Consider the following 7,593-nt stretch of genomic DNA (forward strand, 5'->3'; position numbering starts at 1 on the left):
TTTCACCCACCCCACGCCCGCGTCACTGCTTTTTTTTAATTTTTTTAATTTTTTTTTTGCTTTTCCATACACAGCCTGGGACACGATAAATATGTACCTGTCTGCCTGTGAAACTTAAACCCCGCCACGCTCACGTTTTTTTCTTTCGTGCTGCTGCTGCTGCTGCTGCTGCTGCTGCTGCTGCTGCTGCTGCTGGTGGTGGTGGTGGTGGTGGTGGTTTTTTTAAACATTTTTCTTTAACATTTTTTTTTAAGACATATTTAAAATTAGCTTCAGGTACACGAATCAATATAATACACATTTACCATCTGTATCCCTCACACAGTGACAACCCCGCTCCTCCCACGCTCACCGTTTTTATGACTCGTCTACATTTGACGGCGGCGGCGTCGACCCCGAAACCGAGCGACCCGAGTGAAATGTCGCCGTCCTCTCGCAAAGGGTGCGCGACGGATGGACTCCCGATGATGATGAGGGCGGAGGGACGTGTTTCCGTCCGTGGAAATGGCTGAATCCGCACCGGAGTCGCTGGGACCGGGCGGGCGCCTCGGGGATGAGACGATCTCCCGGGCCGCCCTGGAGGCCTCAACCGGCGAAGGTGGAGCGCGGGGTAGGCCGTCCGTCGACGCGCGGCAAACGTCCCCGTCTCAGGGGCGTTCGGAGAGAAAAGTTTCCAAGGCCGGGTCGCTTCCGCTACGGGGGCATCCCCCGCCCGCTGCGCCCCGGCCCTGAAACGCGGGTCCCGCGCCGCATCGGGACGAGGCCGAACTCCCCTGTCGGTCGGTCGGTCGGTCGGTCGGTCGGTCGTCCCGTCCGTCCCGGAGATCACTGATCCGTCGTCCTGCCCTGCGACCGTGGTGCTGGGAGTCGGGCGCCAGCCGACTTGGGGGCCGGGCGATCTTTTTCTGGCCTCCCTCCCGGTGAGGTCGACCGAGAGGAGCGGGGCCGAGGTGGGTGGGTGGGTGTGGGGGCGGGGCCGAGGTGGGTGTGGGGGCGGGGCCGGGGCCGCGCATGGCCGGAAGAAGGGCGTGGGGCGCGGGAGAGGGGTGGCGGGAGGCGGGTGTGCGCAGCCTGCGCGCGTCCGGGAGCGGGGCGCGGTTTACAGGGAGGTGTGGATGGTACTCGGAACAGCGGTGACTGACAATCGTTAGCACGAAATACGCCATCGTTTATGGATCACACCGAGAAGGGCCTACGTGTACCTATGTGATGAACTATCCCCGTGACCGTCGTTCGCCGTTGTCCGCACCACACGGAAAGTCTTCCCTCTGGCCACGAAGGGTGTTTATTTCTCCGGTGGACCGAAGAGAACGACAGAGGGGCTCTCCGCCCGAAAGCCCGAAGCGCGCCCCTGGGACGACCGGCCCCGGAAAGCGAGGGTCTGGACCGAACTGGCAGCCTCGCTCGTTTTTTGTTTGTTTGTTCGATTGTTCTTTTCCTCGTTTTCTTTTTTCCCACCTCCCCGCCTCCCCCCACAACAGACGACGCCCCACCCCGTTGCCGCGCCCTCCCCACCCCCCCCCCCCCCCCGACTAGAGTTCCTGAGCGACGGGGGAGTGACAGAAAACATTCCTCTCCCCCCCGCCCCCCATCGAATACGTAGAACGCCCCTCTTCTAGTCAGCCGTCCCTCCTCCAGCTTCCCCGGCCCCCGGCAACTACTTCTATTTTGAACGGAAATCCCCACCCACCCCCAAACCCGCACCCCCACTCTGGGCACCAGAAAGCTTTCTCGTTCCTCCACCACCACCACCACCGCCACCACACACTTCGATTTGAGTCTGTCCTATGCGGGGGGGCGGGGCGGGGCGGGGCGGGGGGGGGGGAGATGTGTCCTACACGACTAGGTTGAGAAACAACGGCTTGAATCCGAGTGAGTGAGTGTGTGTGTGTGTGTGTGTGTGTGTGTGTGTGTGTGTGTGTGCCGAAGAAGGCGGTGGGGAAAGACAAAAACAAATAACTTTTCAGAACAATACCCATGGCCAGTGTCATTAACTGACTAGCTCCTCCTTAGCCGTCTCTGCTCTCTCCTCCCTCCCTCCCTCCCTCCCTCCCTCCCTCCCTCCCTCCCTCCCTCCCGTCCCCGAACCCCACCACCGAAGAAGTGAGTGAATGGAGAAGTAAGGCGACTCAAAAGTCACACCTGATTCAAAGTGTCGATGCTGTGAAGGGCTTTTAGATGCTAGAGCTCGCCCCGCCTGCCTCGCCTTTGGAACGGCAGCGCCTACGCCTACTGTCACGGAGGAATGACCTTCATTCGCCCCGACGGGAAGAAAATATTCCCTTTGGCCGAACCCTGGCTTTTCACACTGCAGATGACCCCCTGTGACAGGCGCAGGGAGCAGCTCCCTGACTCCGATTCGGGGAGACGGTGCTTTGGTGTGTGTGCGCGCGTGCGTGCGCGCGCGCGGCGGCCCAAGGGTGGTAAAACCAGACACCGCCTATCATTCATTGATCGTTTTAACCGTTTCTGAGTGTACGGTTCGCTGGCATGGGGTCCCTTCACGTCCTTGTGGAGGACACACGAAGGGGCCGCAGACTAAACCTGAAAAGCCCGGGGCGGGGGTGGGGGAGGGGACGGCGGCCTGTCAGCCTCTACGGAATCGGAGGGCCGAGATGAACCGCACGGGACGGTCCGAACGTGAAACCTCCTGACTGAAAGAGGGTGGGTCGTGGCTGGCCGGCCGTCAAACCTTTGGCCTGTGGCTTCCTTGACAGAGGTCGATCTGTACCCGAAGGGAGCCTGCCCGTCTATTGTCTTTTGGAGACGACGTACATACACACGCCCTTGGAATGTCAGAGTCATCCTTTTTCCGGATGCCCTCGGGGCGCGACCCGACGCACCCGGACCCGGGAGGCCTGGGAACCTCTCCTTGCGATCTCGTTTCCCCGAACACCATCTCCGTGCCCGGTGGTACGCGTTCGGGATTCCCTGTCGCGTGTTCGCGCGTCTAAAAGAAGTACGTGTCTCTCTGTTTTGCTTTTTATCATCCGTTCCCCGAGATCTCCCCGCGGGTGGACCTCACGTGACCCTCCTTCCGTTCCCCCGCCCCGCCCCCGTTGATCGCGATGGAGAAAAGGAAGCCGAGGAGGGAAGGGACTGCCGTTCCCCGGAGCGCTTTCCGAATCCGTTGAGGTTTTCCTTCCCGGCCTTCACGGTCACTTTGGCTCAAAGAATCACCGTGGCTCACGGAAACTCGTGAACGTTCGGAAGTCCGGTCTCCTGAACTCTGTTAGTTAGCTTTTGATGATTGATTGATTCATTCATTCATTCATTCATTCATTCATTCATTCATTCTTTTTTTTTTTTTTTTTTTTTTTTTTTTTCATTTCGGTGTTATAGTTTATTTAGCCCAGTGTAACCAAATTATTATCATGTGGACATAAAATCATATTTGAAGTTATTCGCGAGGTTATCTTGCACTCTTCTCTTAACGCTAAACCTTCAGAACGCAGTCTGTCCGTTACCACTACAGCCCATCTCCTTTCGGTCTAGGCACACTTCAAGGGCTCCACAACCTCGTGTGGCCGGTAGCTGCTGTGCTGGACAGAGCTGATCTAACCAACTGCGTCACGGCTCTAAGAATCTTGGAAAGGTACTTTCCTTTGGCTGCTCTTTTCACGTGTTCTTCCTTGAAGGCGGACCGCTGGCTTTTACATCTCTCGGGATACCCTACCTGACCGGCACTGGATACCGTGAATGCGTGACTATCTAATTTACTTCCGTGCCCCTTAAATCCCCCCACCCAAACGCGTATTTAAGCCTGAACGCCCAAGACTCCAATGCGATCTCTTTGATATCTTAAAGTGAGCTGCTGAAACCATTCGGGAAGCTATACAGCTTTAGTTGGCCGGTCGTTTCCACATCACCTCGGTGCTGCTGCAGGAGTTCACTGAAAGCCAAGACCGCAAACTTTGTCATCCTTTGACTTCAAAAAGTCAATGTGTCGCTGAGCGCCTGCGGCCGGCCCGAGCCGAGTTGCTCGGTAACGTTTGGGACAGACGCCCAGACGCCACCGTGCAGTAAACCGGGCCCTTTTCCCTCGAGCAGGAGGAAGTGGGGACCCGTGGCGGAGCGGGAAGGGAGGGGTTCCTTCCCAGCCCCGGTCCTGCTGTCATGCACACCCACGAGTCAAGGGGGCTTGGTCTCCTTTATGGCACCCGCCTGCGGTAAGCACGGTGGGCCTCTGCCCCAGCACCTCCACCCATGTCACCTTCAGCCCGGGCTTCCCTTCGTACCTCAAGGAACCTCCCGGGGTACAAGTCTGAGCGCTGTTCTTTGAGGAGCTCGAGAGGTCCCCGAAGATGAACTGGCCTCCTCCCCTTCCAACTTAACCTCAGCTCTCAGCTCCCAGCTCCCAACCTCCAGGACTCTTCTGTCAGCACGAGGGCCTCGCTATCAAAATCATCAACTCTCGGCCTCACCTCTTCTTTCTCTGGGCAGGGCTGTGCTTGTGAGGCCTTCCAGGATCTCCTTCCTTCCTTCCTTCCTTCCTTCCTTCCTTCCTTCCTTCCTTCCTTCCTTCCTGTCCTCCCTCCCTGTCCTCCCTCCCTGTCCTCCCTCCCTGTCCTCCCTCCCTCCTTGTCGGAGCCTGCCGACGAGACGAACGGTTCCTGAAGTGGGGAGTGAGGATTGAGAAAAAATTGGACAAGAGACAAAGATGGGATCGGGAGGGCGAGCAGTTCTGACTAGACTGCTGCCCCTACTTTATTTTTCAGCTTTCTTTTATACACACAGAAACAAGAAGGTTACATAAAGCGGCTGAGGCAGCAAGTACAGATTAGTTATGTTTTCTCAAAGTTTGGCCCTGACTGTTCTTAGACCTTTAGATATTTTCCCATTCCCAGGGTAGCAGGTGTCTGTTTGTTCTTTATGCTTATCGGAGTTCCCCTTAGCGATCCTCCCAAATTCTGCTTGAAGTTACATTTTCTTAACCCTTAATGCTCCGGCTCCCTACATATCCCCCTTTTTTATTTTTATTTTTTGAGATCGTGTCTGGCTTAGGTAGTCAGTACAGACATTCTCACTTACCCGTCATTGGATATCGATCATCAAAGCGATCGACTCCTGTCTTAGGTTGTAAAAACGCTTACTGATCATTACCCGTCATTGGCTACCGATCTCCTTTGGGGTTAGACAGGGGCAGTGGCTTTTGGTTTATTAGCCATGTGGAGCCTTATTTTGTGAATTTCTCCATAAATATCTGTGACTGTCCCCATCACAGCTTTTGCGATGCAGGGGAGGAAACACAGTATCAGGAGGATCACAACAAGTGGAATTACAAGGGGGGGCCATAATTTGAAGCATTGAAGAGTATGATGGAAATACATTGTGAAAACTAGAGACAAGTTTGTTGAGAGTATCAGCTATACCTGTATTTAAAGGAGAGGCCTCTTGCAGTGTCAAGACCTCTTTATGAAACTGGATAAGATCAAGAGTAACATTTTTTCTTACACGGTCTGTGAGACTCATACCTCATAGCAGAAAAATGTTTATTCCACTCACCCTTTGTCTGTTAACAGCCGAAGCATAAAGTCCCATGATGTCTTACCTTCTCAGGGTCAAGTCACTCATATTGTAACAGCTCTGTTGAGATAAGTGGAGAGAACTGATCTTCATTGCCCTCATGACTTCTCTCACAATCAGGTGAGAGAGGAAAGCCAGAGACAGCAGTGGCTTTTGCCAGGCAGGGGGAAGGGGAGGAAAGGCTCCTTTTTGGGTCTTCTAAGGCAGCTCATTGGGGGTCCCCACTCGGTTCCGCCTGGCTTAGGTTGTATCTCCCGTGAGATATCTTACCCGTCTTTGGCTGCGAACCATCTTTTGGGGACCAGACAGAGAGACATGAGGTGTAAACACAAGGATGGAACAGAGTCCCAGAAAGGCACAGTCTTACAGACTCTTCTTTCCTTAAGGAAAGACATGGGGGGGACAGTCGGCTAGGCTGTTGTGTGACTACATCTCCCCCTTTTTTGTTTTTGAAGCATGAGAAACACAGAACGTGCAGTTGTTTCATTTACAGCCCGTTGGAGGGCTATTTGTCCACATCTGAGGACTATGTAAAACAAACAGAACAATAAACAGAATAGCAATATCCCCAGCAAACCCTCTACCCAAAGTCTTTATCCATTTAACAGGGTCTGAAGTGGAAAGTCCTTCTGCAGCTGCGGAAAGTGAGCTTTCCCACACCCTAGGGGCGTGGATGGGTATCTATAGATGTCTCTTTTTCTGTGGGCTGTCGTTCACGGTATGGTTTAACACCGACCAGGAATTCACAAAGGTTTTTTTTTCCGGACCTGGAGAAATACAAGCAAAGCCTCTTCCCCGTGTTATCTCGCGGGGAGAAGTAGGATCAGCTTTCCCACGTAATATTTTAAACAAAGGTTGTAATTCACCGGTTGTCAACTGCAACTGAGGTCTAATCCAGTTAATGTCTCCCAGTAGCTTTTGGAAATCATTTAACGTTTTTAAACAATCTCGCCGGATTTGTATTTTTTGAGGCACAATGGCCTGAGGCATTAAACAATATCCCAGATAAGAGTAAGGAGGCACTTGCTGAATTTTTTTTGGGGGGGGGCTATAACTAGCCCATAATTGTGGAGCTTTTTTGTAAATGAGCAAAAGCAGCAAGCAACTTTGGTTCACAAGAGTGGGCAAGAAGTATGTCATCCGTGTAGTGGATGATGTAAATATCTGAAAATGTCCTTTGGGTAGGTTCTATTGCAGCTGATACAAATTTTTGACACAATGTAGGGCTACTAGCCATTCTCTGAGGTAGCACTAGCCAATGATATCTCTTAAAAGGTTTTTGTAAATTAACAGAAGGAACACTGAAAGCAAATCTAGGGCAGTCATCAGGATTTAAAGGTATAGTATAAAAACAATCTTTTCAGTCCAAAACAATTTTATATGTGTTTTTTGGTGTGGCTGCAGGACAGGGCAAGCCTGTCTGTAAGGCTCCCATTAATTTCATGGTTTTATTAACTTTTTGTAAATCTTGTCATAATCTCTATCTACCAGATTTTTTCTTAATAACAAAAATGGGAGAATTCCAGGGAGAATTGGAGGAAGCAATGTGTCCCTTTTTAACTTGCTCCTGTACTAGCAGCTTGGCGGCTTGAATCTTTTTCTGTTGATAGGGGCCTCGGGCAGTGGATCTAGCCCTGCAACTACACTTGGAGGAGAGCTTCATTGTAACCTAGGCTTCTATTCTGATTGAGCTTCTAATAAAGGCCCAGTCTGTCGAGCCTGAACTAACTGCATTTGAACAGAGAGGGAAGTGAGTGCAGCTTGTAATCTTTGCACCTCTGCTTCCAAGGGGGATCCAGTTTGGGTTGGTCATTTTTAGAGTATCTGATTCCTTTATGTCTAGGATCGATCACATCCCTAACCAAATTCCATAAGGAAAAAGTGTCTACTGGTACTTCAGAGGGTCCATGAGCATCATAATATCCCTGCAAATGCTCTCTTACCTTTTCCCAAGTTTCTAAGTTTAAAGTCCCTTCTTCTGGGAACCAGGGACATATTTGTACTACAAACTCTAAGAATCGAAGCAACGTGCTTCACTGGTTTTAATTCCTCTAGTTTTTAGCATGC

This window comes from Rhinolophus sinicus, unplaced genomic scaffold (genome assembly GCF_057876585.1).
Source record: "Rhinolophus sinicus isolate RSI-liver-muscle unplaced genomic scaffold, RSI-T2T HiC_scaffold_19, whole genome shotgun sequence".
Lineage (NCBI taxonomy): Eukaryota > Metazoa > Chordata > Mammalia > Chiroptera > Rhinolophidae > Rhinolophus > Rhinolophus sinicus.